Source organism: Mirounga angustirostris, unplaced genomic scaffold (assembly GCF_029215605.1).
Source record: "Mirounga angustirostris isolate CCGP_5_RB_7025 unplaced genomic scaffold, mMirAng1.0.hap1 SCAF_7, whole genome shotgun sequence".
In the NCBI taxonomy this organism is placed as follows: domain Eukaryota; kingdom Metazoa; phylum Chordata; class Mammalia; order Carnivora; family Phocidae; genus Mirounga; species Mirounga angustirostris.
In genome coordinates, this window is record NW_026991715.1 from 57,807,888 (window position 1) to 57,833,069 (window position 25,182).

The 25,182-nt window shown below is 38.6% G+C and overlaps 1 protein-coding gene across 5 annotated transcripts in view; it reads left to right on the plus strand.

Annotated features, from left to right (window-relative positions):
• SV2C (synaptic vesicle glycoprotein 2C) overlaps positions 1 to 25,182 on the plus strand; it is a 219,948-nt gene that overhangs the window by 5,152 nt on the left and 189,614 nt on the right. Inside the window, exon 2 of one of the 5 annotated variants that reach the window (XM_064596255.1) lies at positions 4,516 to 4,658. The exons of the other annotated variants lie outside the window; for them this stretch is intronic. The gene's annotated coding sequence lies outside the window, so the exon portion shown is untranslated. The remainder of the gene's footprint in view (positions 1 to 4,515; positions 4,659 to 25,182) is intronic. 5 annotated transcript variants of the gene reach the window in all.

The following is a 25,182-nucleotide window of genomic DNA, read 5'->3' on the forward strand; positions in this document are numbered from 1 at the left end:
AAGTGGGTTATATGTCATCAATAGGGGTCTACACTTGAAGGAGTACTTGAACCTAGTACTTGACAAGGTGGCAGTGTGGCAGGGCTATCTAGGCTGTGTTGTTCTCTTCAATATTTATTGAATCTCTACTTGAAGCTCTCAGAGAAGTCACCTTCCAGCTGGCAAGACAGACTTAAAGATGACCAAGTTCTGTGGAAGGAGTCAGAGGTGGAGTGAGTGAGGTGGGTGGTTGGGAAGAACCCTGTGGAGACAGTTATGTAGATGGCATCTACATAGGAGCAGCATTTTATAGGTTGCTCTGGTGGCGGAAAGGCTGAAAACCTCAGCATGGCCTTCAAGGCCCTGGATGGCCTGGCCCCTGCGCACTTCCGTAACATCATTTTGCTTAACCTCCAAACCTCTCCTGTCCTAGCAACCTTCAAACATCAGCCCCATCCTGCTACAGCAACCTTATCACCTGCTGTACCCTACCTTCACCATTTTAACTCTTGATGTTCTTTAGACTTCAGTCATCTTCCCTTTCTGGGAGAGCTTCCCAACCCTCTCGGGAGGGGAAATCTTTCTTCTCTCACAGTGTTCTTTTCTTTATAAATAAGGTTGTTGGAGAAAAACAGGATACTCAGTAATTTTGAGTTCAGATTAGTAAAATGTTTCTTAATCTACGTATATCTCAAATATTGCATGGGACGTAGTTATGTTAAAATATTATTTGTTGTTTATATGACATTTAAATTTATCTGGGGCATCCTGTATTTTTATTTGCTGAATCTGGCAACTCTGTTTATAAAGTTCATTAATTTTACCATCTCCTTTTTGAAAAAAGTGAGATTGTTTCATTAATGCCTGTCTCTCCTGGCTGAACTACAAACCCCAAGAGGCCAAGGACAGAATTAGAGATAGGTTGTTGTTTTGTCTTGCTGTTTATCCCTAGTCTCTAAAATAGTATCTGGAGTATAGTAAGAGCTCAGTAAATTTTATCAGATGAATTAGTGAGCTGCTTGAGAAAAATGGTGTAACCATGGACAAGTTTCTTAATCTCTTAGAGCCTTAGTTTCTTCAGCTGTGAAAAGATGATTTTTATATCTACTTTTTAGGATTGTGTGTAAAGGGTAAATGGAGAAAACATACATAAAGCTCCTAGCATGTTGCTTTGCAGGCACTGTACTATAAAAGATGTCTTTTCTCTTCAATCAGTATTTGGTTTGTAACATGAAGGGATTCCTTCTTAATGTAGGAAACCCTGCTTCCTTTTTATTATAATGCAATCCTGTAAGTAGTCAAGTGTTTCCTGAATGTTTACCAAATGCAAGGTACTCTGGAGATTCAGCTGTGCAGTTACAAAAGTCCTGTTCCCAAGGAGCACCCATCTGTGGAATGGTAACACTGAGGGCTCGCTTCATGGACCACGCGGGGCCTCATGGTTAGAAAGGCCCTGTGTTTGGTTTATGCTCTGCCATCACCTCTTGAAATTTTTTGAACAAAGGGGGGCCCCATGTTTTCCTTTTGTCAGTTACTAGCTAATCCTGGGAACCTATGCATATTTGTATATACACATGCATGTGGATCATTGTAATCTTTATAATGACGCTGGGCCTCTCATTACTCAGAGAACTTGTGATTTTCCCCTGTTACATGGTTTGTAATTGACTGAACCAAGATCAATGTCTTTTCCCGTACACCGTGACTGTCTTCACCTGATTACAACCATCCAGTGTGGGCCACATCTTTGAGTGAGCATCAGAAACTTTTAAAGAACTGGCTTCAGGTCTCCTATCCTTGGGTCATTTCCGTGGACCTTCCCTCCCTGTCACTGCTCCTGGAGTCACTGAGAGACTGCAGCTTGGGGTGCTAGGTCTGCCTTTGTAGGAACACCAGGAACACTGGCGATGTGTTTTAGACTCTATCCCCTCCGGTATTCAGGTTTTTAAATCTTTGGATCCACACAAGATAAATAGTGATCTCGGGGGGTTGAAATTGTTCTAAGACAAATATTTGAGATGTTTGTTCTTTGCTTTAAATTACCCAGCTGAGCCACTCAGCAAAGGGGCCTCTGCACAGGGAACAACCATGCATTTTAGCTGTGGGTAGAGAAGGGGACCCATTTTGTCATTTCAAGCTCTGACTAGCTTATTTTAAAATACGCTCATTGTAATATTACTCTTGAGTAGTGCTAAGTATGCCATTTTTCTTTTTTTTTAATTTTTGTGCTTGGGTGTGTTTGTATTGAAGAAGCAACATTCTAATAATTTCATCGGGACATTCTCATGTGTACCTTCACATTAGTATTATTTTCAACATGTGACAGCATGCTCCAATTAATGCACATTAAACACATTATGAGCGGCATTGAAAACAAATGTAATTTAAGTATAAAGATAATTGTTTTTTGAAGTATCCCGTTAAACCCACAGCCAGGGTTTCCTTTTGGCAACATCAGTGTGGAGGTAGACATAAGGACCCATGTCATCCACAGTCATTGCCCTCGTTCTATTCCTTCCCCAGTTGTGGATTCTCAATCTGCTACAAAGATTCTTCACTACTTCTCTGAGCTCTCAGGGGTAATCCCTGTGGTCCTTGCCTCTACTTCCCTGCAGCAGCATCCCACAGTGGTGCAGAGCGTGCCTCCCATTCCCAGAATGCCCTGGCTCCAGTATTATAGAACCTCCTGAAGCTACCATGTGCTCCTAATGTCCCTGGAGAGTTTGGAGGATGTGCGAATGCATGGGGCTGGTGAGAAACACAACATCCTGTATTCACGATCACTTGTCCCTTCCGACTCCAGCCCATGTCCTAAGACCATAAATAGTGGGTCTCAGATTGTCTTCTGCTTGCATTGAGCCTCCTACTGGGAGATTTCTTAGTCCCTCCCTTCCAGACATGCTCAAAAGTATCAGAATATTAAGATAAATCATGAGAATGTTGCACAGGATGTTCTGTGCATATTATTCATGGTACTGAAAAATTAGAACCAATCTAAATGTCTTTCAGAGGGTGATCAGATCAATTATGGTTTATCTAAATAATGAAATACTACACAGCCATTGAAATGAACCTGTATATACTCACATAGAAATATTTGAAGATAAGTTATTAATGAAAAATACAGGAATTTATTGACCAGAAAATGTCCTATGTCTCTATTAAAAAATTAAAGTACATTAAAAAGCCTGGAAGGACAATGACCAAACTATTATCTTTTGGGGATAAGATGAAGAGGACCTGACACTTTTCACTTTATATTTCTGAAATATTTGAGTTTTCAACAATAATTACATATTACATTTGTAATTAAGGCATTAGTAAAGTTGGTAAAAATTAATTTCAGGTTGCCCATGTGATGATGTTTCTCAAATATGTCCAGATATTAATGTTTTAGTGGCTAAAATGCAGTGCCAGTTTTTCCCATGGATATTTTTTTAGTTCATAGTATAGGAAGGTATTTGAGGTTGTGAGAACATAAATTATTTTAGGGCTCAATAAAGCTGTTTTCATTTTGAATGAAAAAAGGGAACTCACCTATAAACATCCAGTACAGCGGACCCTGAGAGGAACTGCGCATTGCTGACGTAGGTCATTAAAGTCCAGGACCTCTCCTCCATCTCCCTCCTCTGTTCTCAATAAATCTTATGTGTCCGGTGGCTGTCAAAAGCCTGTATTGCTACTCAGAATGTTGCGCTTTTAGGGACATTTTTCATCCTATGGCTGTGTACTTGATAGGATCGGAGATGGACAATTTTTATCTTCTCTTCCATGGGTCTGGAATGTCCTCCCTCCCACCACTTACCTTCCCCCGACTCTCAACATATACCTACCCATGGAAAAGGCTCCTACTTACCCTTCAAGCCTCAGCTTAAAACTTCACGCCCCTCCCCGGAGGAATTTGGGCCCCTTTCTTTGTTTCTCCCAGTCCCCTTGTAGCCACCACCATCATAATGCTTCTCACACTTGTCGTTGTGGCTCTCTATACATTTCCCCAGTAGATTCTGCGTCCCTTGAACTTAAAGGGAAGAGGCCAAGTCACTGAGATCTTTAACTCCAGGTGCTGGACACATAGGGGCCGAACACATTTTAGATATTTATTAAGCCTTTTTAAAAAAATTTTTTTTAAAGATTTTATTTATTTATTTGACAGAGAGAGACACAGCGAGAGAGGGAACACAAGCAGGAGGAGTGGGAGAGGGAGAAGCAGGCTTCCCGCTGAGCAGGGAGCCTGACATGGGGCTCGATCCCAGGACCCTGGGATCATGACCTGAGCTGAAGGCAGATGCTTAACGACTGAGCCACCCAGGAGCCCCTTATTAAGCCTTTTTAATTGAAGGATAATATACAGAGACAAAAGTGTGCATATTAAAAGGGTATAGCTGAATTGATTTTCACAAACTGAACACATCTCTTTAACCAACACCCAGATCAGGACAGGGATGATTTCCGGTACCCCAGAAACACCTTGCATGTACCTTCCAGTCATAATCTCCTTCTGGAGGTGCCTAACACAGTTCTCCCATTCCTGCTCAGATGCCCACTTTTTCATGCCCAGTGTCTGGGAAACTGCTTGGCCGAGCCTTATCGCTGCTGATGGACGTGAGAACGTCATGAATGTGCCCAGACAGGATGCTGTCTCCAGATGGCCAAACTCTCAGTCCACAAGATGCCAGAGGGTGAGAAAACAGTCCCTGATTTGTTCTCCACTCGTCTGGGTTCCACCTGAGTCTAAGTCCCTCATGAGCAATTCTGTCATTTGACCTCCACTTCTATCAGGTTGGATAAGTTTCCTTCTGTTTGTGATTTGCTAAAATTTCCTATGAATGTGTATAGAATCTCATCCAATGCTTTTGAGCCTCTGATTCATTACAAAATAATTTCTTTTTAATAGATAAAGGTTCCAGAGTTTCTGTTTCTTCTTATGTCAGTTTTGGTAAGCAGTGTTTAAAAAAAAAAGAAATTTGTCAATTTTATTCAGGTTGTCAAGTTTATTGCATAGTTTTTTAGGATCACTGGTTTGTTTTTATTTTATGAACTCTTGTGATTCTTGTATCTAATTGTATTTTCTTCATTGCTTTGGATACTTAGTTCAATTTTTTGTATAGATTCTAGAAACTTCAGAGTCATGTAGCATTTTCCGTAGATCATTAAAAATGTATATGAATTATTTAAAATGCATTCCTATCTCATTGGAACATGGAATCATTGCCTGTGGTTATTTGCAAATATTTAAACCCATTATTTCTTTTATTTACCATTGACTCAGCCCTCAGAATATCAGAACATTAGTAACTAGATAGAATGACAGATACATTTAATTAATTTCACAAATATCTATATGATAGAAGCCAGGTTTATAGAAGATTCCAATTTCTTTGAAAGCAAAGGTGTTGATAAAAATGAAATACTCATGGGCTTGCTGTGGATCTACTGGTTGTTTAATGTATACATGTTTATAATCTGAACAGATAAATGAACCATGATTTGAATTTTGATGACAAGGGTTTTATTTGGTGAAAACCATGAACCATATTCAATTCTTATTACATCCCTACCTGTCTTTACAAGACTGTGGCAGACTTTGCAGATTCCATCCTTTGGTGATTGTTGGGGGGAGCAAGCTCATGAAATTCACATTGGCATGGTTTGTTGGAAGGCTCTTCCATATCCCAGCAACTCATATAGCTAGTGACTCAGCATTGCATGTTTTTTACAGTGCTGCTTAACTTCTGCCTTTTCCCTCAATCCCACCCATTCCTTCTTTTTCCTAATATCCATCCATTCCCTGTAAAACATCATGAATTTCTTTTTTTTTAATTTAAATTCAATCAGCCAAGGTACAGTACATCATTAGTTTTTGATAAAATGTTCAATGAATTTCTTATTGATATTTCTATCCCTCCTTTAACCATACTTGCCTCCCTTATGCTGAGGGGGGGGAGGAGGTTGGGAGGAAATCTCATTTGATACATCAGACATTTATTGCTACATCATGGTGCCTAACTGGCTACTCCCAAAAGTTAGTAACCTAAAGCAGTTTCTTTTTGCCCATGCATCTGTGGATTGGCAGGCTAATTTACATTGAGCTTTGCTAGGTGTTCTCCAAATTACAGATTAGATTCAGGTCTTTAATCCTACTTGGAATAATTGGCTACCCAGTTCATATTTTTTGCATGGAAAGGACAGAAGTACAGGGAAGGTGAGTGGAAACATGTGATGCCTCTTAAGCCTAGGCTCAGAATCCATGCATTTCATTTCAGCCCATGTTCCACTGACCAAAGACGTATAATGCATAGGGCAGTTCCACAGAACAAAGCATTGTCTCACACACTGCACAATTTTCCCGTGTCCCATCAGACATCCATTTAAGTGAAAAGTTCATTTCTGATAATCCAAGTCTAGAACTTTTTCTGTGAAATACAAGTATTTTTTCCTTAGTTTTTATATATATTTTCCTGGGGGGAAACTACTTATAAATCAATCAAGGGAAGACTATACTTTGTTTCATTTAAAACCGTACCAAGAGTTGCTCATCGTTTCCAACAGTCATGTCACCAGCAGTAACACACACTAATTGTGACATTTAAGTTGCTAATAAGCACACCTCTCTTTGTGTCCATGGGTGTTTGTTATATTCATGGTGATTATACACTTAGAAGCAAGCATTTCATGTCTTCGTTTTGCCTTTTTTTGTTACACCAGAACATTTACATATTTAAAAACATATTTTATTATTTTTTTCTATTTCTCCTTGACACTATTAGGGCATTATATAGTTATTTTAAGTTTATGTATGCAGGTGGGTTATTTTATTTATTTATTTATTTATTTATTTATTTATTTATTTATTTATTTAAAAGATTTTATTTATTTATTTGAGAGAGAGAGAATGAGAGAGAGAGAGCACATGAGAGGGGGGAGGGTCAGAGGGAGAAGCAGACTCCCCGCCGAGCAGGGAGCCCGATGCAGGACTCGATCCCGGGACTCCAGGATCATGACCTGAGCCGAAGGCAGTCGCTCAACCAACTGAGCCAGGTTATTTTATTTATAAAAATTATTTAATAAGGCATTGCAAAATATATGTTATTACTAGATGTTGTTGGACTGTTCTAAATTGTGTACATTTTAATACCATGTGTAGTAAGTCCATTTATATTTGGGAATGAGAAGGGGCAAGTCGTAACACAGAGCGCTCTTCCATTTTGGCATTGTCTCTGAAGGGAGCATGCTCTTTCTGTGAAGATTGCCACATTACTCTCTCTCTAGCGATAGTTGTAAAGGGGGTAGTGTAGGAGCTGGACTTGTTTACAGAAATAGTGTGTCTGTAGAAAACATACAAGCCTTTATTGTAATTCTACTTCCAAGGCTCACCCCAAACATAAACAGTGGGGAGACTTGAGCTGTGAAGGCATGAGCTTTTACTGTTCTGCTCTAACCTTGGTTAGTCACTGCAAAGGACACGGGAAGCTTAGAGGAGTGAAGAAACAGACATTTTCAAAGATGGCCGCTCTAACAAATGGGGGAGATACCCAGTAGGAATCTGGTGGTTTCTTTCTAACCCTGCTTTTCAAATAACAATTTCTTGTCATTCTCGAGTTAACATTGTTATGGTTTCCTGAGTGAAGATGTCACAAACCATCACTACCAGCAGAGGGAATGAAGACAAGACACACACACACACACACACACACACACACACAGAGTATCCCAACAAACACATACATACCAGCAAAGGAAAGCACTAATATGGCCAGGAGGAGGTGCAGAAGTAACTTCAAAAGCATCACTGGGGAAAAAAAAAAAAAAGCATCACTGGGAGCCCCAAGAGCTCAGGGTCACACTTTGTTGCACTTTAATTTTAGGCAAAGATAGTTCATCACATGATTGTTTAAATTTTGCATTACATTTAATAAAGCTCCTAAAAAATAAAAAAAGTTAAAGTTCCTAAATAAGATGGAAAATAAGAGTTCATGCTATGTCCGATCGTTGGCTTAGAAATTTTTTTCCTCAGTAAATGATTTTGAAATAGGGTAATGCAAAATTTAAACAATCATGTGGTGAACTATCTTTGCCTAAAATTAAAGTGCAACAAAGTGTGACCCTGAGCTCTTGGGGCTCCCAGTGATGCTTTTTTTTTTTTTTCCCCAGTGATGCTTTTGAAGTTACTTCTGCACCTCCTCCTGGCCATATTAGTGCTTTCCTTTGCTGGTATGTATGTGTTTGTTGGGGATACTCTGTGTGTGTGTGTGTGGGTGTGTGTCTTGTCTTCATTCCCTCTGCTGGTAGTGATGGTTTGTGACATCTTCACTCAGGAAACCATGACAATGTTAAGTGCTTCTCAGGGTCTTCTGATTGCATTGTGCTTTTCTGCTTGGAGGGGTTTCCTCCTTCCCTTGAAATATAACTAACCATTGATTTTTTGGTCTGGCTGACATATGACAACACAAAACTCTTTCATAACAGTTTTCACTGTTCCTGACTGACAGCACTGGGAATCAGGATGCCTAGCTTCTCAGTGTAACAGCTTCTCAGGTGACCCACTGCACGTGTCCTCAGCCTGAAGGCCATTTGGGTTTATAGTCATGAGGGTTCAGCCTACCTTTTAGTCATGATGAACGGATTTATGATGATCTCATCTGATCAGATCAGATTTTCCTTCTTTTCGCCAGGCTGAATTTTTCATTCAAAATTTGAAACTTAATTCTAGCGTGTGTCTGTGTCTGTATATTCCTTAGGCTAATCACTTTCTTACGTCTCAGAAGAGATGAAGTTATGAGTTGATAGTCAGATGTAGACTTTTTTTAAAGATTTTATTTATTTATTTGACAGAGAGAGACACAGCGAGAGAGGGAACACAAGCAGGGTGAAGTGGGAGAGGGAAAAGCAAGCTTCCCGTGGAGCAGGGAGCCCGATGCGGGGCTCGATCCCAGGACCCTGGGATCATGACCTGAGCCGAAGGCAGACGCTTAACGACTGAGCCACCCAGGCGCCCCCAGATGTGGATTTTCACTCTTAGTTGAATTTTGTAAGTGTGCCAAAAGCTTCTGCATGTACAGCCCTGTCAGCAAAATGGCCAGAATATTTTATTTGTAAAATGCTCAGAGAATATTTATAATGTCGATGGATTATAAAATTAGCAAATATTTATTAACTTTGTTAAGTATTAGGATTATAAAAAAAGGAGGAACTTTAGATGAATCATGACATGTATTACTTAGTCCTGACTTGTGTAAAGCCACCTTTTATCTCAGCTAAGGTTCAAGGTTGGCTGTTTATTTACTTGTTTATTAGCTCAAAAGCTATAGGTATGTCAAATGAAAAAATACAGCTTCACAGTATGTGGTGAAAACTAGCCTCCAAACTACAGTTAATCCAGTATAGCACCAGTTATTGCCCTAAATGGACACTCTTTCCTATGAGAGCATAAAAGGTAGCAGAATACATCTTAAGGGTTTAAAGGTTCACTGCACAAGATGGTGCCTACCTTTCCTTCTTAATAGGACACAGGAGAAAATAGACTTGAGTAAATAACTGAAATATTTTTTTAAAATGAAATAAAAATTTCAATTCCATTTCAGTAAACAAATTGATCATCTCCCTTGTGCAAGGGATATGCTATGATCATTAGGAAAAATGAGCTGGGTAGGATTCAGCCTGTGATCTCAAGCACACAGACCTGTGAGGGAGGGCTCAGATGAGTTATATATAAATATTGTCCAACAAAGAGTGGACGTTCAGTATAAGCAGTCCAAAACTCTGCAGTGGTTTGAAGGTGGCATTGGGACATTTCCTAAAGGGCTTCTCAATCCCAGTACTATTGACGTTTGGGACAGATAATTCTTTGTTTTCGGGGGCTGTGCTGTGCATTGTAGGAGTTAACAGCATCCCTGACTGATACCCACCAGAGACCAGTAGTATTTTCCCCTCCAGTCATCACATCCAAAAATGTCTCTGAATGTTGCCAAATGTCCCTAGGGTAGTAGAGAATGTGCAAGATTGCCCCCAGCTGAGAACCACTGACCTAAAATATAAAGAGAAACTTCAAAAGCAGTCACTTTCGAGGTGAGCCTTAAAGGGCAGATGGGACTTTTTTCAGACAGGGAGGGAGATGCAGGATATTTGAGGCAGAGGTGGAGCATACTGGGATAGCTGGGGAAGTGCAGCAAGTTATCCTGTTGATGACGGGGCGAGAAGCCGTGTGAGCTCTAGAACTTGGCAGTGGTGGGAGATGGAGCTGCTGGGGTGGGTAGGAATCCTTGAAGGTCAGGTACGGCAGTTTGGACTCAGTTTGAGCAGGGAGATGAATTTGAAACCAAGTGTGCAATGGCTTAGGGTAGGGAGAGCATTGAGGTAAAGATGCCAGTTAGGGGTGGCTAATTTCAGTTACTTCACATAGATGGCCACCCATTCTTCATTCATTCTGTGAAGCAGTTAGCCGACACATATTTATTGTGCACCTATAGTCCCTCGGCACTGCTCCAGCTGCTGGAGGTAGAACAGAGAACAAGACAGATAAAGTCCCTGTTCTCATGGAGATTACATTCTAGAGGGGGCAGGGACAAATGATAAACAAATAATATGAAACTATCGAAATAATTTTAAAATAGTGCTTAGGGGCACCTGGGTGGCTCAGTTGGTTAAGCATCGGACTCTTGATTTCAATCTCAGAGTCTTGAGATCCAGCCCTGCATCTGGCTCTGTGCTTAGCATAGAGTCTGCTTGATATTCTCTCTCTCCCTCTCCTGCTGCTCTTCCCCCTGCTCACGCATGCATGCACGCTCTCTCTCTCTCTCAAATAAAATAAATATGTAACATCTTAAAAATCTTAAACTCGTTGAAGACAGTAAAACAGTTAATGTGATCTTCAGTGACTAGAGAGGCTGCTAATATTAGTGATAAAACTTACTGTAATTAACTAAGACATTGAAACAATTTTGTTGCAATGAAATTGCATTCACATCAACACTTTATAGCAATCTCATTGCTAGGTGACCAAAAATAGAGAGGTAAAATAGAATATCTTTCTTCCCTGCTGACATATGAAAGTATCTGTTATGAAGAACATTTCTTTGTAAAATTATTCCTTGGAAAGAGGTTTTACTTGGATGGCTACTGGGACATTTGGACAATTCCTTTTAAAACAGTGGCACTGATTACAAGAGAAGAAGAAACAAGGCATCTAACAGGTGCTGGATTCCCAGCACATACCAGCTGTGCTTCTAGGCACCTGTTCTTAGTTTTTATCACACCCGAGTCCAGGCCACCATCATCTCTTGCAACAGCTTTGAACAGGGCCTTTGGCCTTCAGTTTTGTCCCTCTTCACTACACTGTTGGTTTGTAAAACAAGAAAGACTGTGTCCGTTTTCATTTTAAAAATCAGCACCGGCTCCACACTGCCTTAAGATCAATGATCACTTCCTTACTAGGGCCACAGCCAATTTCCTCGGGTCTTGATGGCACTGTACTCTCTTTCTGCCTTCCCTGAGCCTTTCTGCCTGCCTGGAGGCTCTCGCCTTCATCCTTCACTCCAGAGCTTGCCTAGTTAACTTGATTCATCCTTCAGAATTTACCTGACAGTAGTTTCCTTAAGGGAGCCCTACCCAATTTTCCCAGGTCCCAATTTAGACAGCATTCCAATGTGCAACTGGTGCACCTTCTTCTTGTACAGTGAAAACCCTTGTTACTCTGTTTGGTGAATGCTCATTTCTTTGTCTGGGCTCTTGAAGGTTCGTCCTCGTGGACCCAGCAGGTGACACAGGGTCTAGCTAGCAAAATCAAGAAATATTTGTGGGGGGCATCAGTAGGTAGTAATGCATTTTAGAAATTAAAGGGCCGGTGCAGAAAGAGCCTATGTTACTTGCTCAAGGTCACAGAACTCTAAATAGTGGATTTATACCTGTGGGGCTTCAAAGCCCAGGTCCTCTCCATATACCGAGAGAATCTACGTATTTTGTGGAGCTCTGTAAGAGCATTACAGATAAAAAAAAAAAAAAAAAAAAGAGCATTACAGATAAAAAAAAAAAGAGCATTACAGTTACTTGTTTGACTTAGACAGTTTACATGTAGCCTTGCTGAGAGGCGTTCAATAAATATTCATTATTTATCCAACAGGAAACAAGACCCTGACTTCAGCATTCTCTTTCATTAATGTACTTCTGTTATGATCACCAGCCTAGAATTGCCAAGGCTTGAGTCCTGTCTGTTCATAGTGAATGAAGTCAGCATTTGAAAGATATAGATTTTGTTTTTCATGTGTTTGATTCATTAATATTCCATTAGACCGTTATACAAGTGCTTTTGGTATGCTTCACTGCCTCCCTCCACCCCCACTGTGTTATAATGTAAGTCTGCAAAACCATATAGGGATATATAAAAAAATACGTAGTATGTAATAATGCATAATTGAAACTGCTAAAATATTCAGTATGTTGTTTAATGGATTTCTAAAATTAGTGCACCTTTGATTCATTATTTACCATTCATTTAGTCCTCGTGTGTTTTTTGTAATCACTGAAATGCAAAGTGGACATAGAGAGGAATTTTGTCCTATTATTTACCTGCATTCCTAAGTTTTTTTTTTTTGAGAGAAAGAGCATGAGCAGGGGTGGTGGGGAGGGGCACAGGGAAAGGGAGAGAGAGAATCTTAAGCAGGCTTTATGCCCAGCACAGAGCCTGGTGACGTGAGGCTCGATCTCACGACCCTGAGACCAAGACCTGAGCCGAAATCAAGAATCAGATGCTTAAGCGACTGAGCCACCCAGGTGCCCCACCAGCATTCCTAATTTTAAGCTCATTCCTAATTTTATGATGGGAGTAAATAGCAACGTGTTTTTTCTTGCACATATAGACATTTAAAGAACAATTATGAAACCAAATGTTTCAAATAGTGTAATGCTGAAATTCTTTTAAAATATTAATGGCTCTTCACAATGTATTTTAAATGGGAGCATAATAATTGTAGTAAAGAAATCCAAAGTTTTTTTTCCCTCAAAACTTGGACTTTTAACATTATCAGTTATGGCCAACGGAGCTGAGTTTGCATGCCAGCCTGTGGCATATACTCTTCACTGGAAGGTGCATGCTCATATACTTACTACCTACATTAAGTTGGATTAATAGACTAATAATATGGGCACATATTTGCTATTACTCGGGTTCTGTTTGCTATAGTACCTAGGCTATTTTCATACACTGTCTCATTTATTCTTCACAATTCTATGAGATTAGTACAATTAAATTTTAATGTGTTTTCTGGTGAATTCTATGAAACATTTAAGAAAGAAATAATACTGATTCTACATAAGCTCTTTCAGAATATAGCAAAGATGGATACACTTTCCAACTCATTTTATGAGGGCAAAATTACCCTACTCCTAAAACTAGACAAAGATGTTGCAAGAAAAGAGCTCCAACCAATATCCTTCATGATCAGAGGTGAAAATATCTTCAACACAATACTAGCAAATTGAATCCAGAAATTTATAAAAAGCATAATACATAATAACGAACTTTATCCTAGGAATGCAAAGCTGTTTCAACATTTGAAAATCAATCAATGTAATTTATCCTATCAACAGTCTAATAGATGCAGAAAATCCATGTGATAAAATTTAGCACTCATTTATGATTTTTAACAAACTCAGCAGAGTCAGAGTAAAAGGGAACTTCTTATAAAGGGCATCTACAAAAACCTTATAGCTAAAGTAATATTTAATGATGGTTGAATGCTTTCCCCTTAATACTGGGAACTAGGCAAGGATTTCTACTTTAACCATTCCTATTCAAAATTATATTAGAAACTATAACCAATGCAGTAAAGCAAGAAAAAGAAGCCAAAGTCTTGCAGATTGAAAGGAAAAAAACACAACTGTCTTTACTAACAGATTATATAGTCACATAGTTGGAAAGTGCCAAAGAATCCACACAAAAAGTTACTAAAACTAATATACAAAAGTCAGTCATATTCTTAGGTCCTAGCAATAAATAGTTGGAATTCAAATTTTTAAAAAAATTACCAATTTTAGTAGCACACAAAAAGAAATTATGAGTCTAACAAAATGTGCAATATTTTTATGTTGAAAACGGCAAAGCACTGATGAAGGAAATCAAAGATCTAAATAAATGGAGAGCTATCCTGTGTTCATAGATTGGAACACTCAATATTATAAAGATACCAATTTCCCTTAAACTAATCTATAGATTCAGTGCATCCCAATCAAAATTCCAGGTGATTTTTAAAAATATGGATGAATCAACAAGCTGACTCTAAAATGTATATGGAAAGACAGGGAACTAGGATAGCAGGATAGTCAGAACTTTGAAAGAGAAGCGAGCTGGAGGATTCACATTACTTGACTTCAGAATTGACTCTAAAGCTACAGGAATCAAAACAGTGTCATATTGGCAAGAGGATAGATGTATGGAAGATGGAAAAGAATAAAGATTCTAGAAATAGACCTGTATGTATATGACCAATTGATTTTTGGAAAAGGTACAGAGGCAATTCAATGGAGAAAGAACAGTCTTTTTAACAAATGGTACTTAAATCTTTGGATATCCAAAAGCAAAACACAAAACAAATAAAAACAAAACAAACAAAAAGACAGCTCCCCCAAAACCAAAAAAATTCTTAATCTATACGTTTACACGGTATGCAAAGATTAACTCCAAGTGAATCATAGAAATAATTGTAAAACGTAATAGTATAAGTCTCCTGGAAGAAAATGTAAGAGAAAATACTTGTGATTTGGGGTTAGGAAAATATTTCTTAAATATGAAATCAAAAGCATGATACATAAGAGAAGAACTTGACAAATATGACTTTGTCAAAATTAAGACTTTGTGTTTAGACACTGGTAAGAAAGTGAAAATCAAACCAAAGACTGAGAGAAATTATTTGCAAAATCTTTATTCAATAAGGAACTTGATTGCATAATATGAAAATAAGTCTCAAAACTCACAAAGTAGAAAACAACCTGGAAAAAACGGACAAGATATTTGAATAGACACTTCATCAGAGAAGATATATGAATGGCAAATGAGCACAAGAAAAGATGCTCAACATCATTCCTCATTAGGGCAATGCAAATTAAAGCTACAAGTGTGTTTGTTGTCCATTTTACTCATCTAGATGGGAATTTATTGTATAGTGTTTTCATTTATGGGAGAGTAAAACAGAAATGAATTGAGGATTACTCCCACTAGAGTAATAAAATAAAATAAAAAAACTGACAATACCAAATGCTGACAAATATGTGGAACACTGGAACTGTTATACATTGCTGGTGGAAATGCAAAATGGTACTTCGTAAAACACTTTGGCAATTTCTTATAAAGTTTAACAACTATTCATCATATGGTCCATTGATCCTGATCATAGATGTTTGCCCAAGTGAAGTAAAAACCAATGTTTACACAAAAACCTATATGTGAATATTTATATGGGCCTTATTAATTTCTCCAAAAGTTGGAAGCATCCCAAATGTCTTTCAGCTGATGAATGAATAAACAAATTGTGATTCATTTATACAATGGAATTCTACTCAATAATGAAAAAAGGAACAAACTACTGATAAATGCAACAAGGATTAATCTTAAATGCATTATGCTAAGTGAAAGCAGCCAGATACAGAAACTACATACTGAATGATTCTATTTCCATGGCATTCTGGAAATAGAAAAAAAAAAAAAAAGAATGTTGCCAGGCCTGGAGTCAGGGGAAGGGTTGATGGCAGATGGGCCTGGGGAATTTTGGGGGTGAGGGAAACTGTTCTATATCCTGACTGTGATGTGTTGATGTTTGCCAAACTTGTAGAATCATACACCAAAAAGGTGAATTTTACTGCATGTAAATTATACCTTAACAAAAGATTTTAAAAGGATTTAATGTGTTGCCTCTCCAGGTTACTTATTTTCACATCATCTAGATTTGTTTCTGACTTGGTTTCCCTGCCTTGGTAACCCCTATCGCAGTCTTCAGTAGCTGACTCTTCTCCCAGCACCACCCCCCTCCCCCATTGCTTTCTGAATGGACTCTAGCTCCTGGTGATTGACTCTGACTCCACTAGGGACTGTCCTGCTCTGATCAAATGGGCAGAATTGACTTCTCCAGAGCCAACCCCTCTGCACCACAGCCAGGGAATGGCAGTTTCTTACATTTTACCTGTTTACCTGGAAGAGAGTACCTTTCCACCTTTCTCCTTGCATTTCTTTGCTTCCACAGGCTCACTCATGCCACTGAATGATGATATCCAGTTTCCTTGTTCTTTATCTGGGTTTTTAATGTACTCACAGTGTGCCTATTGTCCATTTAGTGCATGCAGATAGGAAATTTGTGGTGTTTTCAATCATGGGAGACTAAAGTTGTGATTCGCCAAACAGTTCTGTTAGTCGGAAGTCATGGTGCTCTTTCTGCAACACTGTAAACATATTGATATGTTAAGCTTAAAATAAATAAACATGTAGGTTTGTTCTAAGTCAGACCCTATACCAGATTCTAGTAATGATAAGCCATATTAAATACTTGTGGTATAAGAAAAACTTAGTAAACAAAAAGTTAAAATGAGAAGATTACAACCACTACTTGTTTTTCTTCTGTGAAACAAAAAACATTTGCCTTGCTGTTTTAATAGTGGAATGTCTCCGTCCAGTTCACCAGTATTTCACAGGAGCAGAATTTGGTGACTAGTGAAGCCTGAATACCCTATCCTTACAATTAAATCTTTTTGGGAAGCAGGTTATGATTAGGGCCAACAGATGATTTATTGTCCAAATGAGGACTTTTTTTAGTTTAAAAGGCGGTGGGGTACGATTAATAATTATTCTAGGATATCAGGTGTAAACTAGGACTGTCGCAGGAATGTGGAATATATGGTGATCCTAGTTATATGACACAGGTGTACTATACAGATATTCAATAATCCTTCATATTCACGCTTACAATGGTTAAAAATGTGTAAGCAGTTCTTCATCCGTTTTCTTCATGAATTGCATGGCACACTGCCATGAGCATAGTCAGCCATGATTCCTGGTCAACACCTATAATTCTGCTCTTTTTTTTCTACTCATGTTAGAATGCAAATGCATATGAGTTGATACTTCTCAAATTTTACCATGCATGCCAATCGCCTTAGGATCTTGTTAAAATGCAAATTCTGATTCAGTATGTCTGGGATGGGACCTGAGTTCTGTATTTCTTTTTTTTTTTTTTTAAAGATTTTACTTGTTTATTTGACAGAGACAGACACAGCGAGAGAGGGAACACAAGCAGGGGGAGTGGGAGAGGGAGAAGCAGGCTTCCCGCCGAGCAGGGAGCCCGATGCAGGGCTCGATCCCAGGACCCTGGGACCATGACCTGAGCCAAAGGCAGACACCTAACTGACTGAGCCACCCAGGCACCCAAATTTCTGGGCATTTTTTTTTTCTTTTACAGATTTTTAAAATTTATTTGACAGAGAGAGACACAGCGAGAGAGGGAACACAAGCAGGGGGAGTGGGAGAGGGAGAAGCAGGCTCCCCGCGGAGCAGGGAGCCCGATGCAGGGCTCGATCCCAGGACCCTGGGGTCATGACCCAAGCTGAAGGCAGATGCTTAATGACTGAGCCACACAGGAACCCTTGAGTTCTGTCTTTCTAACAAGTTCCCAAATAATGTCAATACTGCTGGTCCAGTCTTTGAGGAGCAAGGCTCAAGGAAAAACCTTTGAAAGTCACTGGCCAGTTTGGGAACTTGGATTGTTGGTAACACAAAACACCTCATTGTTCATATGATGGCTAGACACTCAAGTATTGAGACACTAAAATGGAGATCTGTTGATTCATAGTAATTAAATGTTTTTTTCCAATAAAAAGAGTGAAAAAAATTCACTCTACATTTCTTGATGAGATCTGTGCAGCCAAAGTCAGATAAGACCATTCACTGCCTCTCTTTAGTGTTAGAATGCTTGAAGGAAATAGCTGTATTCTTCACACACACACAAAAGAAAATGAATGGGTTATTGTGAGAAGTTTCTCTTAAAGTAATTTTAATGAAAATATTTTTCTGCTTCAGATATTAAATGAGAATATGACTTGTAGTATAACCTTACATTGCAGGTTGGTAACTTACAGGACCAAATGGAAATCGTTACTTTAAACACACACAGACATACACACACACACACACACACACACACCCTAAACAGAATGTACCAGAAGTCCTTCTTCCCCCTTTCTATTATTTTCAAGTTTTACCAAATGTAGTGATTTTTTTTGTATACTTATCAGCAAGCAACATACTATTCCAAATTAAGATATTTAAGTAATAACCAAGGTTGCTGTTTCTAAACTTATTTGATTAGAAATATGTTCTAGAGGAATTCCAGTTAGATGAAACTTCCCCACATCTTCTGCATTTAGCACAGTGTAGAGGAAGTTCTGCTGGATGGTTTTGGAATCTGAAAAATGAATCACAAATATAAAAAGTCAAATTGCTGAACATATAGAAACCCAGCACAAAGAAGTCAGGACTCTGCATGTCCTCCTAGAGCTCAAATACACTAGTGGCCCATCCTACACTGACTTATTAGCTGCATTCATCATATTGTTATCCCCTTTCATCAGTTTTAGACACAAGCAGATGTACACTAAATGCTTTCTGGTTCTGTTTTACTATCTATTTTAGACATACTAACTGGTTAATTCCTAAGAAAGAAGAAAGCATATTGATGTCAAATAAATAACAAGTGATAGTGAAACACAATTGCAAATGTGACTTTCAGTGTCTTAGTTTCCTATTAGTTTGTACATTTGTTCAGCACTGTCACTTTTCCGTGAAAAATGCAAACCCTTTTATAGAGCACAAAAGGAGTGATTTAGATATTGAAGTAAAATCTTCAACTAATTCCACTATCAAAATTCATAGTAATTGCATAGTAACACTGATAACCATACATGTGACTTCTAATAGGTAATACAAGTCAAAATCTGACAGTTTTTTAAAGATCTTTTATGCCAGATTTTTAATTAATAGTTGAAGAAAATAGATCAAAGCTGTTAAAACACTTGCCTAACTATAAACTAGTTAGCAACAAAGGTAGTCTTGAAATCCAAGCTTCTCGTTCATAGTTCAATACTGTTTTTATATTGTCTCCTCATTGTTTTTATTTTGTATTGTATATTTTTTAAATATTCAGGACATCAGCAAGTTTTATAAATTTTAATTTAAAGGAGAACAGAAAATACCTCCAAAATAATGAGTGAGGTATTAAGGATGCCACTAGGTCTCCAAAATGTGCATTGAGTTTGCTCTGGATTTACCAAAACAATTTCTTTTTTTCCTGTCTACAACGTAGTAACTCAACATTTATATACGTTATGAAATGCTCACCATGATAAGTGTAGTTACCACCTGTCACCATACAAACTTACTACAATATTATTGACGAAAGTCCCTGTGCTATACTTCTCACCCCTGTGATTTATTGTACAAATGGAAGTTTGTATCTTTTAATCTTCACCTATTTCACTCATCCCCTCCACCCCCTTTCCCTTAGGTGACCACCAGTTTGTTCTTTGTATTTATGAGTCTGTTTCACATATAAGTGAAATTACATGGTATTTGTCTTTCTCTGACTTCTTTTATTTAATATAATACTTTCTAGGTTCATCCATATTTTTGTGAATGGCAAGATTTCATTCTTTTTAGGCTGAATTGAATAATATTCAATTGTGTGTGTGTGTGTGTATGTATACATATATGTGTATCCATTCATATATATATATACTATATATCTATATATATCTATATCCATTCATCTGTTGATGGACTGACTATACGTTCTTCCATATTTTGCCTATTGTAAATAATGCTGCAGTAAACATAAGGATGCATATATCTTTTCAAATTAATGTTTTCATTTTCTTTGGATAAGTATCCAGAAGTGGAATTACTGAATCATATGGTATTTCTATTTTTAATTTTTTGAGGAACCTCCATACTGTTTTTCATAGTGGCTGCACCAATTTACATTCCCACCAACACTGCACAAGGGCTTCCTTTTCTCTACATCCTCAGCAACACTTGTTATTTCTTGTCCTTTCGATACTAGCCATTCTGACAAAATAATTTCTTTCAACTACTTGGACTTGTTCTGTCACCCTCCAAAGAAATAGATTAAGGGAATATGAACACCTGCTTCCAATCATCCATGGACTTTTTACTGAAATTACGGAAGTGGAGTAAAGAGGAGGGGAGCTGAATTTTCATTTTATTGTAAGTCTGTTGCCTGATTTTACTTGACAGGCCCCTTATGTAGTTTATGGACAACTCTAGGAATATGTTCATTTCCAAGGTGACTTTAACTCATGTGCAAATGTCGAAATACATTTTGGCAGAGGACAGTGACAGGATATTTGGTGGCTGTGGGTAGCACTGTGAGCCTTTTGTAGATGACCTCCTCTAATTATATTGGTCATAATCAGCTGAACCCTTTTGAAAAGGAGCTGGCCAAAGTGCTGAAATGCCTGGCCAGTCCAACAAAAAGCTCTAGAACACTCCTTGAACTTATTTGATCATGGAACAATTGAAGCTAAATCCAGTGGACAATTATCAATTATCATCTTTTGTTACCTGTCAGCAACTTTTTTTTAAAAAGATTTTATTTATTTATTTGAGAGAGAGAGAATGAGAGAGAGCACATGAGAAGGGTTAGGGGCAAAGGGAGAAGCAGACTCCCTGCCAAGCAGGGAGCCCGATGCGGGACTCCATCCCGGGACTCCAGGATCATGACCTGAGCCGAAGGCAGTTGCTTAACCAACTGAGCCACCCAGGCACCCTATCAGCAACTTTTTTGACATGGTTGATCATTACCTCCTTATGCTAATTGTTAAGATACTGTCTCTTAGCTCCAAGATCACCTTTCTATATTCTGTTTGTATTGATAGTGATGGTACTACAAACTAGATTTCTGAGATGGCTTCATGATAGGTCTGCCTGTAGGAGATGCTAGAGGAGACTGAGAGTCTGGAGGAGGAAGAATGGGCTTGCTCCTTCTCAGTCACTTCCCATTGGCTTCCTGTCTACATGTGGTTCTCATGAGTGTCATAGCTTAGAAAAACATCTTCACTCCAGAAGTGACAGTTCCTTTCTGTTGCCACATATTATTCCAGTTTGTAGTTGTTCCAATACTTGCAGGACCTGCCTGTACTGGATTGAATAGTGTCCCTTCAAAATTCATGTCTTGCCAGAACCTCAATATGTGACCTTATTTGAAAATAGAGTTTTTGCAGATGTAATTAGTTAAGATGAGATTTTACTCAATTGGCCCTAAACCCAATGACTGGTTTCTTTATAAGAAGGCCATGTGAAGGTGGAGGCTGGGATTGGAATGATGTGTCTTCAAGGCCAAGGAATGCTAAGGATTCCTGACAACCAACAGAAATTAGGAGAAAGGCATGCAATAGATTCCCCTCAGAGCCTTCACAGGGAGCATGGCCCTGCTGACCCCTTGGTTTCAGCTTCAAGCCTTCAGATCATGAGAGGATAAATTTCTGTTGTCTTAAGCCACCAGGTTTGTGGTAATTTGTATGGCAGTCCTGGGAAACCAATACACTGCCTCATCATAGCCTCCTCAGAGACATAAGCACCAGATGGCTGGCAGCCTTTTATTAGGAAAAGGTTCCCAGACCACGAGGTCCCTTCTTTGAGCTCAGAAACGCCAGTACCACTTGAGCAACACCTGCTTCTCAGCAGTCTGAGCACAGCTCTGTAAGACCCTTCCTCTAAACTTATTTAATAATTCAAACACCATTCCTTTGGTTCCCCAGCCCTAGAGGCTGTAGTTTTTTCTTTCAGTTCCTTATAGTCCTATTTTTACCCTTTTGTTACCTGATTAACAATTTCATACTTGATAAATATGTACGTTGAATCCTCTCAATTGAGTCTCCTCATTGGATTGTGACTGATACATACCTCCTTGACACTCTCATCGTTAAATCTCAAAGAAACCACACTCTATTGGGCCTCCTCCTGCCCCATAGATCACTTCTTGATCTACTCTGCTGGTTAATCCTCTTTTCTCCAACCTCTTAACCTTTCAGTCATCCAGGGCTCAATCCTCCCCTCCCTTCCCTCCCCTCCTCTCCCTTCTCTTCTCTATCTACATTCAGTCTATTGGTGATCTCATCATCTTATGGCTTAAAAATCCCCTGTGCTATTGACTCTCAAATGTAGATAACTTTGACCCAGACCTCTGTCCCCTGAACTTTAATTTCATACTCAGCATTTCCATTGGATGTCTAATCAGCAACTAATATTTAACGTGTCCAAAACCTGAACTCTTGATCCCTTCCCCCCCCACCCGCCCCTCGCCTGCATCCAAACCTGCTGCTTTGTATCCTCCCCCATGACAGTTGATGAAAAAAAATCCATCCTCCCCCTCCTTCTCTGTCCTCTCATACTGTACATCAGGAAGTCTCATGCCTCTGCTTTCAAATTTTATCTGGAATCTGACCATTTCTCACCACCTACAGCCTCCAACCCCCATCTGAACCCCCTGAGTTACCGAAGAAGTTTCCTACTTGGTATCTGGTTCTATTCTGGTTCTCTAGAGTCTATCCCAGCATAGCAGCCAGGAAAGTGTCTTAAACTGAAGTCAGACCCTTCTCTGCTCAGATCCCTGCAGCGGTTTCTCTCATACCCAGAGAAAAAGCCAGTCCTTACTAATGTCCACAAGACTTTACATTATCAAATCCTTGTTACATTTCCAAGTTTATCTTCTACTTTTCCCTGTTATCACTCTGTTCCAACCATTCTGGCCTCCTTGCTGTTCCTCTAATATGCCAAGAATGATCATGACTTAGGGATTGAGTTCTGTCTGCTGCCCTGAACATTCTTTCTCCATGTATCCTCTTGGATGACTCTCACCTCCTTTAAGTCATTGCCCCAATCTTTTTTTTTTTTTTTTTAATGTTCGGTTAGCCAACATATAGTACATCATTAGTTTTTGATGTAGTGTTCAAAGATTCATTCATTCCCTAATTATTACTACAACCCACCCCCTTCCCACTCTCAATCCTCCTTGCCTTACTATTTATTTTTCATGGCATAGATTATCTTCTAATAAACTAGGTTATTTGTTTTAGTATGTTTATTATTTATTGTCTTTCTCCCCCTGCTAGCATGAAAACTCTACAAGGCAGGGATCTTGCTTGTCATTGTTGCATCCTGAGTGCCTAGAATAGTGCCTGACACATAGCAGAAAGGCAACAAATATCTTCTGAATGTTTAAAGAATGAATGTATTCGCGGATTACTAATAGAAGCTCAAGAAATGAGCGAAACACTTGGGTTAAAATAGACCACAAAAATGAGTACACCAAGGAATTAAATACTGCCAGAGATAACCAAATAATCCAAAGAAAAAATAAACACTTACAACAGTATTGGGTTTCTTATGAAAATCAGTAAGTAATCCAAAAATGGAATAATTAACGTTTTGAAGTATTCTAATTTGAAAGCAACAGAGTGTTGCAAAATGTGAGGATTACAAACTTTTTGCCTAATTCCAACAATTTGAGAGCAATGAGGCCTTGTTGCTTTTGTGAATTCTAAATACTTAATATACAATAACACCTATTAATATTTCTTCAACCTCTATTCCACTGAACATAGTTTAAGAAATGCTGCCATAGGATAATGGGCTGGCACAAAAGTCCACTTTTGCATATACACAATTTAGATATAATAAGCAAATAACACCTTCGAGTTTTCAGTTTTCTTTTCAGTAACATTTTCATTCGATACTGTGTTTGGCAGTTAAGAATTGATTACATAAAATATGCGAGGAGTGTTTGAAAATCCATAAAGGAAGCAATTTTCTCAAAAGAATTAATTTTTACAGTGTTTTGTTAAGATCAGCCACTATAAATAACGTTTAAATCTTGAAAAACAAAACATCTGCAGATTCCTTTAAACTTTACATACATTGAAAACATCTGAAACATCACATTTTCAGAAAAGCTCATGCACATTTAGTCTACATAACACAATAGGCAAATGTTGAAGATATTTGGTTTTCAGGATACTTTTTTGGAGGTGTTTGTCTACACTGAACCTAGAGGACCTTTGTAGTAGAGCCAGTGACCCATAATCAACAGAGGGCGGGGAGCCGACCGAAGATCATGTGATGGGAAAGCAGCTTAAGGATTTTTTTGAAAGATTAGGAAAGCATTTTTAAAAATCCTTGCTTTTTGAAAAGTAATAAAAGACATGAAATTAAACAATAATATGAAAGTATTAAATTGACTTCTCTTCTATAATGTGGTCCATAAAAAGAGAGAACATGAGAGTGAGGTCCTCTATGATGGTACAAAGAAGGACATAAAGAGAGGGATTGAGTCAAAAGAAATTAGAGGAGTCACACAGAAGGGCAACCATAGGAATGTGAGAACAGAGAGGGGATTAGACACAAGCTATCAGAAATTAAAGACATGGGCAACATTTGCAGAACTTGCTCTAAAGACATATTTTAATTTCTCTATTTTTACATAACATTTTTAAGCCTGGGTGGCTTAGTCAGTTGAGCGCTGGACTCTTGATTTTGGCTCAGGTCATAACCTCTGCATCCTGGGATCGAGCCCTGAATTGGGCTCTGCGCTGCTTAAGGATCCTCTCTCCCTCTCCCTCGGCCCCCCCACCCCCCACCCCCGCTCATGCTCTCTCTCGCTGTCTCTTTATCTCTCTCAAATAAATAAATCTTGAAAAAAAATATTTTTTAAGCACAATTGTCCTTGAAATCCTGTTCTTCACCGTATTAGAGGGGAAAATACCTTTCCACTCTGGAAAAATAATGTATCTATATCCTGTAGAGGAAAAAAGGTTTCTTTTCATTGGATAACTTTAAAATTATTTAACCTTTAGGGCATTAAAAACCATATTTTGATTTTAAGCTGAAGCTTTAAATTCTCTGTTGCTACTTGACCTAGGGATCAAACAGAAATAAAATGTGAGTTGAGTATTCCATCCTAAAGCAAATAGAGACAACTTGTTAATGTGGGTAACTGCAGTGAAAAAAATTGATTTGGTTGTCTGGCCTTGTGTAGACAAAGAAGAGGTTGACTAATTAATGAGCCACGTGCTTGTGTTGGCTTCATGTTTTCACCATTGTCCTATTGACTTTAGAGGCAAAGTGATTAGCCCTAGGAAATTAATATACCTCTGAAC